Genomic DNA, 13143 nt, shown 5'->3' with positions numbered 1-13143 from the left:
AGACCGGCGTCAATGCTTAAATACCTGGACGCTGTGAAAAAATATTTTTAATAATAAATACACTAGAAACTAATTTTTTACTCTTGTTAATGCACAATACTAACTTGGAGATTATACGAATATTGTGTAATTTTTAATATATTTACTTTCTCTCTACATGGAAGGAGGGTACAAGGTATGGAGGGTTAAAACAATCCAAAGATAGTCTACTCCTCTTCCTAGACTGCCTACGCCCCTGACCACAGCCTCTCTACAAATAATGTTGGCTCTGCTGTCACTCACAAGCTCGTTTCAAAATAATATTTGTAAAATATTACCTATTCTTTATATGTATTAGCCAATGACTGTGCAGGGGAAAAAATTTTGAGCGAGTCTTTCAGTACTCGACAGAGATGTGTAACATCTAACCTCAGCAACGAGAAAAAAAATCTGTGTTGGTGTTCTCATGTTGCAAATACACTTATAATACGAAACTTAGAAACGAAATTTAACGCAGATAAAATGTTAGACATCAAATTTTTTTTATCTTATATAATTCTCTTTCAAGTTAAAGCTTTGCATTTGCGCACCTTCAAAAACACTTATAGTCCTGTAATGCGCACTTATAAGTGCATGCGAATAATTTTTTTCAAACAATGTGCAGTACTCTCAAAAGAATTCCGGCAAGTTTGTGACGTTTCTGTTACTACAATTACTGAATTTGCCTTCGATTGTAACGTAATGTATTTTGTTTTAGGATTGCATGTGTATCTATCTTCACTGAGTTACACCCAGCACAACTCTTTAACAAAAGTAATTATTTTAATTAAAATTTTGACTGACCTTTCCCAGTTGCCAGACGCTCCTATGGAAGAGCACTTGGTGAGAAGGTACCTGTAACAAAAGCCAATAGTCATTTTATTCGTAAATATTGAAATTGATACCCTAAGTAATATAATTTAGGCAACATTAACATACTTAAGGCCATTTCTAAAATTTTAACTCGATACCTTTTGCGTTTGTTGATCTGCCTCAAATGTTTGAAACTAATATTCACTTAGAGTAATATCATGGGTGTAAAAATATGCGCACATCTTTGTCATCATCATCACTTGCGCGGCTTTTTGCGCCCACGATATTACACTATAAGAATATATGTAGAAAATGTTTGTAGCAGAACAAATGCAAAGGAAGTATCGAGTTAAATTATTATAAATAGTCCTTAAAATATTTAATAAAAAAACGAAAAAAATGAACATGGCGTGTGAGACCCAGCCTTAGAGACAGAAATTCATATAAATTATTATATTGCTACGAGGAATCTAGCGACGATGCTAGCCAGGCAGCCCGCGCGCCTAGTCCGATTAGCAGCGGCGCCCCGCTACACCCTTCATCTCCCCCAGCGCTTTCCCATTGAACGGAGAATTCTCTGTGGCTCTCGAGGTTTCGGCACGTTCCGAGAACCCTTATGCGTGAAGTGGCGTAACTAGAACGCCATTGTTCTTGAAGCTTCAAATGTGAAGTCAGGCATTTTGATGACGCGACACTTGGGAGGGCTACGAGACCTTTCCAGAGCAATACATGGTAGGTATTTGAGACGGAGGCCGGCCTGCTGGTAGTGACCTGTGAGCAGCGAAGTGAAGAGGGTGAGCGACGGGCTTCCTGGGTGAAGCATCCAGGTGTTGTGTGTGCGGCGGACGAGTGAGTAGTGTAAGGCAGTGTGTTGGGACAGAAGTGCGCGGTAAGAGACCAGCCGTAGAGAGCTACTGTCGAGCCGAGATCCAGTGGAGAGTAAACTGTGGATTCAATAAAAAAGTAATTAACTTCTGGACACACACTTAAATCGTTCTAATTTAACAACTAGTGTGAATATTGGTTAGTAAATAAAACCATAGTTAATTAATTGAGCCATCATTTCAGACCTTTTCCCGTGAGTAACAATATAGACAAATTAATATCAATACCAAACAGTCAAACCACGCTGGATGTCTTGAACCAGTGGTGTACGCAAGGGAGTGGTGTATGTTGGGGGGAGGGGGAAATTCCAACACCCGATGTTATGAAAAAAAATTCGAGACGTCGGTGAAGGCAGTATGTTATTTTGGGTGATGCAAGGTGGCTGTTACAACACCTGGAACTACAAACTACACAGGAAGCGGTGCATGTTGATAATGATAAAGTAACATTACAAACCTCTTGTTGACGTCACTTGTTTGAATAAAATAACTATCATTATTTCAAATCCCGTCCCTAAATAAATTCCCGTATCCGCCATTGTCCGAGCTGGCTGAGGGCGACCTCGGGCCGTGGCCGAGCTGGCCGGAAGAATACACTTACACGTTACCTGTCATCACACGGGCTGTCCAAACAGTGTGCAAGTATGCAAGTAAACTTATCTGTGTACTTCTCACGTACTTCGAGTTTAAGAATAATCGCCATTTGATAAATCATTTAAGTAGTTTAAAACCCGTCAATTCATTTTCACTTTGTTTTACTGGTATGAACAAAGTAATAAATAAATTATATTTAAACATGTGTACAAGGACGTTTCAACAAACATACCACATACATACCGATCAAAATTACGAATACAAAGATGAAATTTATTAAGTAAATAACAGTAAACTCATGTGACACTAACGGAATGTTAAAAATAACTAATAACAGTAAGTCATGATTTTCCAATAAAATTTCTTTGTTGAAAAAAAATATTAAAGAACTGGTTCGGCTGGCTAGTACCGTTAAACGCATCAGAATTCGTCAAGGACAAGTGAAGTACGCAAGGTCGCATGTTCACAACTGTGTACTGGAATTCGGACACGACCTCTGTCAGTCTGGTGGTGGAACAGGAAGACTGTGAACTACCCTTCACGTGAGAAACAGGCCGGAGAGGGAGGGAGACTATGACGTCACACGCGCGACATCTGCCGGCCACATGACCTGAGGCGCCCGGCGCTGGGAGTTCCGCCAGACAGGAACTCCCAGCGTGCTACCTCGCTCGTGCATAGTGGCATGTGTGTTTCCTGAAATAACATGATCGTTAGACTGCAAAGAGGTGTGCCCGCGCCAGCGACTGTTTTTTTTTAACTGGTGGCCGTCTGCAGGAGAAGCCACTCCGGGCCATTCAGGAGGCCGCACGGGACGGCTGTGATTGGTGTGCTGACAGTAGACATGCTTCTGAAATAAACACAGCCAACCACGAAACACAGCCAATGCTGCAAAGCACACAGCTGGTCTAGTCATTTTTCTGCGAAACGTACATGGCCCCAGTTTGGCAATGCGTTTTAATGTGTGGAATTGAATTATAATTTTTGAAATGTCACATATTTTTGGTCATTAAAATTAGATATATTTTACACCAATGCGATAAAAAAATAATTAATTACGTTATCAAATACATGTAGCTAGTGTTATATTTAAAATTGCAAACCAAATTAAATAATTGTTTCGCTTACTTGAACTTAATATGTTTAGTGATTAAACGTAAATATTTTGTTTAAAAATATTTATTAAATTATTTTACTTCAGAGAATGCTTCCAGAGCCTTTGCGTCATTAATAACACTGTTGGGAGGTGTACAGTGAAGGTTACTGAGTGAGTGGCGTTGGGTTTACCTAACGTTTGCGAGCACAGGTGGAGTAATGTCGCGTTGGCATGACTATATGGTCATGTTTCGGCATTTCACCATTTGGTGTCATCAGGGTGTGAGAAGTAAATATATAAAAGTGATATTTCTGAGAAAACCTTTGTAAAGATAATATTTACTTATAAAAGTAAATATTTAGATTTTAAAATTTAGGAAAACAAAATATCATACATGAAATAATTTTTACTCTTTACAAAAAAATTAGTAGATTTTCGTTGGTAATTTCTAAATTATGATGTTTAAATTATGTATGTAAATATATTAGGTAAAATAGTTTTTAAGAAGAATAAAACTAAATAAAAAAGTAGTTTACTCAATTTATACTAAATAATTTGAAAATTCGATGCATTAAAATGTTTTATTGATCTCTATTCGGTATTTTGAAATAATAATTCTCTTCGAAAAAGGAAATTTTTGCGTGATTTTGATGGATTTTGAGATAATTTAAGGTAAAACCAGTAAATATTCAAGGTCAAAGTAATCCAAGATAATAGCAGACACCCAGCACCAACATTTGTTCCGCCAATACACAAATTCATTAACTACTAGCTGAAGTACCCGGTATTGCCCGGGCTTAAAACATCACAATATAAATAAGGAACATAACGATCAAGTTTCGAGTCTGTAGGACATACACTTGAAGAAAGGGTTTTAAAGTACCATTAATTGCACAATCTCGATGCATCAAGGCTACGCATCAGAAAAACCGAGACGCCTATATTCAGCTTCATTTTGTGGGAATGCAGGTAACCCCTAAGCAACATGTGACGGAAATACCAAAATATAGCGCGTTACAAATTCTTACAAATTCAAGGAAAGCGATCTATTGAGGAAGTTGTAAACTAAACTGTTATTAGCGCCTTTATCTCGCACGCAGTCGCTTCACTAAGCGGGAGGGTTCCGCCAAGGAGAAGGATAGGAACTTTCCAGACCTTACTACATAATCGTGTGGCGGGTATTGGGAAATGACACAAACACACTATTCGTGTGTATATGACCTACCTCCTATGATTTTCTATGATAAAATTGAATTTAAATTTATTCACTCCATGAGGGATGGAATTTCATAATTATATGTAGTCTATGTCACTCTCCGGCCGATAAACTAGCTATATGCAAAAGATCATGTCGATCCGTTGCTCCGTTGCAGCGTGAAAAAAGGACAAACAAACACACTCTCGCATTTATAATGCATATTAGTAAGGATTAGCCAATTAGTTTTTGGAGTCTCATACTATTATTTTTTATGACATTTAATTTACTTACCGCAAAAAAATAATTTTATTATTTAAGAAGTTTTTTGCTGTAGATTAAAATTCAGTAGTATGCATCAATAGCTCCTTTGACATATTATTTTTTTAAAATTACTTTTGGTTAAAACACAATGATGACAATGTATGTGTTTATAACTTGTAGCTGACACTTGTTGTCTACTAATTTTCTACCTACCTCATACGGTAGGTTAGAGAACAATTAAAAGTTTACTAATAATTCTCCTAGAAATATGTTTTGGTGTAGGTTTTTTCCATTACTGTGTTAAAAAATTAAAACATTTCAATTAAAATTAAAAATGTATAATTCAAATAAAAAAAAATAACTTTTATCAGTAAATTTACTAACGAGGTCATGTATCCAAATCTTATTAGTTACTAGTGTACTAACTACTTCACTCGTCACACAGAACCAAAACTTGTATTTGTTGTAGACAATTTGAAACAATCTGTGTGAAAGCTTGTCGGCAACACGCAGCGATCACAAGCTACCGAGGAGACGTGCAGGTCCGGGAAGCAGAGCCGTGGGTCGACAACCCCAGCCTGCAGCAGGCTATTGTGTGGCGGTTCCCGCGCCTCGTCCTGGGAACAGCCGCGACGAGCGAGGGGCGCGCTGCCCGCGTGTGCCGCTGGGACTGCCCCGGTCTCCCCCGGCTCCAGCTGGGGGGAGGGGGAACATCGGTACTAGTCTTCAGCGCAACCGATACTTCCCGGTACTAGGTAGTTTTGTTATTGATGGTGCAGCAGTCGGTGATTGAAGTAGTAATAGTTTTGAATGATTAAACATGAGACCAAAAGTAAAAGATAAACATCTGTGTTACAATACAATTTTTTATTCCAAAAGTATTTAATAACAGGAACAAATCACTTTATTCATAATATTACTCTCAATCTCTCAATCTTCAACTTTGGAAAAAAAATGAACAAATAATAATTTTAACGCATGAAAAATCACAGAATGATTAACTTAAAGAACATTTGTTCTTTTCATAATAAACTGAAAAGTAACAATACCATTATGTAAAGAATACTGGCGTCGAGTCCCGAAAGTACCGAAAGAACCAGGAATCGATTTTAAATTCCCGGTTCGTTTACTATATCAAAAGTGCCGGGAATTCTCGGTAATTTGGGGACCGGGATTTCCCAGTTCCGAACCCTACTGGGAGGCCCCGTGCACACGCCCCCGACATCCGGGTAGACGACGCCAATCACCGACACAGGAAAACCCTGGCCTCATTCATGCTGGGTTCAATAGTGCAAGCAGGTCCGGTGCAGGACAAGAACCATGGTCCATGAAGAAGAGTTGGTCGAGGCAGAGAGTCTCAACCATGCTGGTTTCGGGAGCTTGGACCTTGCGGTCCGCATTGGTGTTTGCGAGCGTCTGGGTTGGGACCAGTGGCGCATGCGCCTCTGGCGGAGAGCGACAGCATTAGTCACCCTCCGACTGCCAATCAGCACGTGTAAAACTATGCTGATGAACCCACAAAAGAAAACAACTGTACTAAGTTATTTACTTAATTAACAGCGAGTTGGCGCGTCGGATTTCACTCCAGAAGGTATAAAGCGTAGGTCGTCTGTGGCCAGTAAAAGACTGTCGGCAGTTGGCGAAATTATGAAATGTATCATTGAAAAACCCTAGGGCTAGCATTCACGCTTCAGGAGCTATTAGTTAATTAATTTAAAAATGCGTAACCGCTGATTGTTGCGTCGGGCACACTCAGTAAAAGGATAGAGCTAGAGGTTGACTTGTCGCCAATAGCCAGTTGCTTGGTGAGGGAAATTATCCAGTCAGTCATCGCAGTATCGCAGTAACAAAGCAGTGCATTCGCCTAAGGGGAGGAGTGTGCGTTTCATTTCATACAGAGTCTCCATAAAAGAATGTTCCAGGATCAATGATACATTATAACAGTTTAATTTAGACTATTTACAACAAATCTTGCATCAAATTGAAGGTTTACTTACCTAGTTTTTTTTTCTTAAAAATGTTCAACATGTGCACATTTAGTTATACGGGACACATTCAACCTAAAGACCCATTTTTCCACCACTTTGGTAAACAAGTCCGGAGTAATAGAAGCACTAAGACTCTTCAATTCTGTGTCTCGGCTATGGCAATTCATTAGGAAGCGGCGGAACGTAGACACGATCTTTTATAAAGTCTCAAAGGAAAAAAATAGCATGGCGTTATATCAGGTGAAAATGGAGGCCAGCGAAAATGAGCTGTGTAGTCCAGAAGTGCCTATACCATCGGCGGATGGTTTATTCCATATGGGGGATCACAATGAAACTTTAAACGAAACATATTTTGAACTGAAATTACATATTCACTCTTAGAAAATTGCAAAACATAAAACGCTTTACGCTCAGGAGTCGCCATTTGAGTAGGTGGCGCTGCAAGAGAGAAAACAACAGATACTTTCGCATGCGCTTATCTAAAACTGTTTGAGTTACTCTTTAATTATGAACTTGAAACAACACTCTACAACGCTTACAGTTGACACTATTAAAATGTATAACTGGAACATTATTTTATGGACATACTGTACTTGACCGACAGTCGTTATTGGTGAGAACATCCAACAGCCAGGGCCGTCGAGTGGCGAAGATATTAGTTTGGGGGGAAGGGGGAAATTGTGTTTATATTCGATATTTTTTTAATGCTTGGGTTCACTCTGATAGGTTGAAAAATACAACAGTATTTATTGACCATAAAGCTCATAGGTCACCTTACCAACAAGGTCGTCGGTCGCGGGGGAAGAGGGGAGGGAGGAGGGGTAGGGGAGCCATGGTCCGCTCTAAAAACTCCTTAACCAGCTTAAAGTAACGCGTATATATGACAGTTTAACGCCTCGGAATATGAAAAATTATAGAGTACGTAGCATTTTATTTGAACACATATTAGGACACGATCATATGCAGTAGTACATAGTGTAAAATTCTACCGTTCATAAGCTTCAGGTTTTATTTTTAAAAATTAACATTAAAAACCGCTCGAAGTTCATCAGATAGCCAAGATTGCGTAGTAAAGCATTAGTAGTATACAAATGGGGCTGCGAGCCCACAATTTCGCAGGAGGAGCCAAGAGTATCCCATCGCCATCTTGGATCCACCATCTTCTATTCCAGCATATTAGATCAGCCATTTTGATTTCTAGAACTTTCCGCCATTTTTAATACCACCATTTTGTTTTATAGAACTTTCTGCCATCTAGGAATCGAATGCCGCACTCCCTAATGTGGCAATTTTTGTTACAGTCGCCACCATGAAAATCTTTAATTCTTATGTTAGGAAATCGGACAAAATTTAAAATTTATAAAAAATATAATAATCCAATTTTAATAAAAATTATTTTAAGAAACTCCGTTGCACATATCATTATGGTCACATTTTTAAATCTGTATTTTTATGATAGAAAATAGGAAAAAAAATTAATTTTATAAAAAATAATTAATAAAAATTTATATAAAAACACTCCATCATCTTGGAATATTTCATGGCCTTTTTGAAAATCTATAATTATTATCAGATTATAGTGGGAAATATTTAAAATTTATAAAAAAATTAATTAATCAAATTTAAATAAATTATTATTTTAAAAAAGCACTTACATCATGGAGTCCTCGGTTCAGACCCGGTGAGGACAAAAATAAAAATATAACAGATCCTTCCTCCACGGAAGCCACCGGCGAGGAATGTATGTATGTATATGTATACATGTATATATATATATGTATATATATATATATACACATATATATCGACAGCTTCTATGATACCATGTTCATCATCTTGTTTTCGTTTGCTGGAGGCCTCCATCTTATTTTCGTCTGCTAGAGCGCAGTGCCGTCATGTTAGCCATGTTAGTTTAATTTTTACCCACCAGAGTGCAGTAATCATTTATTATTACTGTGGCAATTGCCATTTTGACATTTGGACATCATTTTTGAAAATTCGTAATTATTTACCTCGAATTTTGAGATAAATTCCAAAAATTCATAAAAAAAATTCACTCAATAATTTAATGATTGAATCAATTCTTTGGTTCCAACTTTGCCTAATGCAAAAAAAAAGTATCTGAATTAAAAATACCACAAAATTGACAGGTTTGAGAAATGAAAAACCACAAGTTCTCTTACGAACATAAATTTTTATTACACAAATTCTAAAGTATTACAAGTACAAAAAAAACAAGCCAATTACTAAAAACTTTAGCATTTCTCGATTTCTGCAACTGCTATCCACGAATTAAAGCGAGGTGGGAAGCCCCACCACTTAATCTTCACCATCAAGTATGTATCGGTACACACCGTAGGCAGAATCTCTTCGGCATAGAAGCCACTACGAATAGGCTTGTAGTCCAAATCTTTGAGGCAGTAGGTCCTAGGCTATTTAAAAGTATTTCAATAAAATTCTTTGTTGAAAATCAAGTCCAAAACCAGGATTTAGTATTTTTTAAAGTCTTTTTGCTTTTATCGGAGCTATTTCATTATACATTTTAACATTTTATCACGCTCGGCATTATTTTAAAGAATTTTACGTTAAATTTTGTGTCCGAATTTAAGTGTATTTGCTACATGAGAACACATTATTTGTTCGTTACCGAGGTTAAATGTTACACTGTACTGAATTTTTGTTTGTTTAATATTTGGCATTTGATGCCTATCCTTTAGTATTTTGTGTTATATGTGTATATAAGCTATTGGTATTACATTAATTATGTTGGTTTTTTATGTGTAAACATCTTAGCTCTCAGTATACGGCATTTGGTTTGAGTAATTTCGTAAATGTAATGGAAATGCGGAACAACAGTGTTGCGTCTGCGCAAAAGTTAGAATCCTCGAAAATATGGCGGACGCATGTGTAGCAACGTAAACCCCTACATCGTTACTTTGGTAAATACTATGATACATACCAAACGAATTGGTGTGCCATCTTTATGATTGTGAAACTACCCTGGTATATAGTATTTGGTAATCGCCTGTTAATCGTTTTAAGACTAAATTAAAGCGAGTATTTGTGATCTTGTAGTCCAAAAATAATTTTCTTTGAAGATAAAAGGCTCTGTTGCTAGCGTGGTGTTCAAGCTATCACTTTACTTATGAACTTTTGCAAGCAAATTGTCAATGAGCATCCTAAAGTTTAGGGAGTTTTGGGGGTTATGGGCGGACACATTTTTCGGAGCTTTCAAGGAAATACGTTCACTGTGCAAATAAAAAAAAATCCTTTGCAGAAGAAGCAAACTTTCCTTATGTTTTTACGTACATTTACCGATGCATGAAGACTTCGGAGGCGGTGGCCTGAATCGTGTAAATTGACGCACTGGTCTTTCTTTGTAAGACCTGACAGACAATTTCCAAAGAGGTTACCCAGAATAACAGGCTATTTTGTGAAAGGGGTTGAGGCAGTTTCACTAGAAGGTTATACGAGTAGAAGAAACTTTTAGCTAAACGGATGAAGTATCTTATTTTTTGACGTGACAACGTCTAATAAATCGATGAACGCCGGCTGCACGCACGAAAAAGTGTCCCGTAACTCACATTGTCCCACTACGATGTGTCCCGTTACGCTCATTGTACGCTTGCGCCGCATCTCTCTTCCACTCGATTGGAACAACCATCGATTTGACTTTTCAATCATGTTTTCGTCGTTTCAATTATTAATATTATGTAATTTAAGGATCGTCCACCTATTTTCAACACAATCGGTACGGTTATTTAAAAGTAATGTTGAATTTTCAAATACGTTTTAACGAACAATGGTGTTTTACAGTTACACATAATAATTCAAACTACACCCGGGATCTTTTGCACAATGTTTTAAAAAATATTGTAACAGATTATAAATAATTTTGGTGTATTTGGGATGCGTATTTGTTATAAAATCGTATTATAAAAACGAAATAATATTATTCCCCTATGGCGCTGTCATCTACGGTGACGGACGCGAACCGAACGAATCGCGCTATCTAGCCGCTTCCGCGACAAACAGGCACTCGTTAATACATATTTTCCTTTATTTATTGCGAGGGGCGGTATTATTAAAGAATTATAAATAAAATTTTCGTGCCCGGGGCCACAATTGCATATCATTTTGAGCACTGGAAGACATAAAAACGTAAAATATTCTCGACGAATTTTAATCTCGGCTCCAGCGCACCACGAGGGTCTGGGTTGGAGATTAAAGCCGAAATTCTTTCTTAAACTTACTAATACTTATTTTATTAACTGCGAGGGCATTTTTATTAAATTCTACGTTTAATTTCACGACGAACAAACTTCGTCGTTAAATGTGTAATTGCGAAAAAGCGTAAAACATTCTCGACGATCTATAAGATAAATAGTAAACATGAATAAAAGTTATAGTTAAAATAATCCCTTCGTTAAAGTGATAAACATAATTAAATTAATGAGTGCAAATAAAAGTAAATTTATCAATTAAATTGTAGATTTCATTACACTCCTTCTTTGTATCAATACAAAATAGTGATAATTCAATAAAAATTATTCAATTTTTATTCATAAAAGTATGCAATCATTTCATCAATGCTTTGTTATGACGTCACGTTAAACTATCGTCCGTAAACCGACTTTACAGACAACCAATTTTATGGGTATTTTGGTTTAAATTTAGAACCCAAATTGTTTTATCATTTCGCTGCCAATGCACGTTTCCCTTGGATAAATCATCATAGATGTTGTATTCATGTTGATTACACACTATGAATATAATATTTGCTCATATGGTTCAGCGATTAGCCAATTTGGTGAATTGATGATCGCGAACAGTTCCGATTTTGTCATCTACTATATCAGTTCCTTAATGTTTCTGGAAGACTTAATAAAATGTTGGTATATATGATGAGTGTTTGTAACCATTTGTGCATTTGAGTTAATTATCCTTCAATAACCAGCTGCCGTGGTGTTAAAAAGTGGGACAATTTGAAGATTATCCCAATTAAATTTGTTTATACATACTGTGATTTATGGTTTGTGCTACGAGCAACATCGACTCTTCTTCCATCCTGGCACAGACAGGAAAAGTCATTTAAGGGGTTCTCCTGCAGTGGAGGCACCTAAGGTTTATTTTCGACTGAGCGGACCGCGGAGTAAACAACCACAACCTACTCCCCGAGGCCGGACCCCAACGACCCGCGCATTCACTCGAGCACACAACTATCTATACTTACCACTCTGAGTTAAAGTATTTGTTTGGCTAGAAGGAGACAACCAGCACATAAATACCTCATTCAAAACAAGACAAATGAATCAATGTCACACGTTTCACGGTTGGCAGAATGTAAAAACTAAGTCAATATTAGTGAGTAGCCTATTGGTTTCATGTGCCAACCAATATAAAGCTGATTATAGACTTCAATACACAAATATCAATTATTTTTAAACAAAATATAAATTATTTTATATCACCTCCGATACAACTAAAAAAAGCTAAAAATGTATTTTTAAACGTTTCAAATAAATATTTTTATTCCATGTAAACAGATCTCTTTACTCCATGTAAACATATCTCCTTAATCCATGTAAAAAATGTCTCTTTAATCTATAAAAATATACCCTTTTAATCCATGTAAATAAACTATCAGATATAGTTAAGAAAAACACAACTGTTTTTTTAAAGAGCAAGGTACAAAAGAGTCTTATTTTAAAAGCAAAAATATAATACAAAACTGGGAAAAGAAACCTGTGTTTGAGATCAAAACATTACTAGGTACATACAAATTAGAATGAAGCTTTTGTGGTTTGAAGTATGAACAAAATGGCCACAAAATACTAGTGGAAGTCTGTGCATATGATACACTAATTGAACACTGACTCACATTACGAGCACAAATGTACCAGAAGCAAATACTTCCCACAATCAAACCTGACTATGCTCATAGGTGTATAAGACAATGCATCTGATGCACAATTATTACGAAAAATATATTATTTACACTCATTAGATCCAACAAGAGATATATTTAAATATTACTTCATTAAACATAATAATGGCCATTTATAGATATATAAATAAAATACTTAGCACTCATACACATTCTTTATATGTACTCTCTCTTAAGCAGTCTAATTCTTATCTCAGCTTGTGTTACCTGTCTCTGTCTTTCCAAACTCGTAACACAGGATGTCCCCATTAAATGTTGCAAGAAAATCTGCAATGCTCAAGATTCAACTAAAAGTTCAAGAACATTCTTCACTAGCCTATATTAATTTGGTTAGACAAGAGACAATA

General features: G+C 36.7%; 1 protein-coding gene across 3 annotated transcripts in view; it reads right to left on the bottom strand.

Moving 5' to 3' along the window:
• The window catches only part of LOC134527484 (beta-1,4-glucuronyltransferase 1), a 365036-nt gene that overhangs the window by 315240 nt on the left and 36653 nt on the right, over window positions 1–13143 (bottom strand). For all 3 annotated transcript variants that reach the window (XM_063360195.1, XM_063360193.1, XM_063360196.1), the window contains exon 2: window positions 823–873. The gene's annotated coding sequence lies outside the window, so the exon portion shown is untranslated. The remainder of the gene's footprint in view (window positions 1–822; window positions 874–13143) is intronic.

Source organism: Bacillus rossius, chromosome 1 (assembly GCF_032445375.1).
Source record: "Bacillus rossius redtenbacheri isolate Brsri chromosome 1, Brsri_v3, whole genome shotgun sequence".
In the NCBI taxonomy this organism is placed as follows: Eukaryota; Metazoa; Arthropoda; class Insecta; order Phasmatodea; family Bacillidae; genus Bacillus; species Bacillus rossius.
The sequence above is the reverse complement of the archived record's forward strand: the minus strand, read 5'-3'. Positions and strand labels throughout refer to the sequence as shown.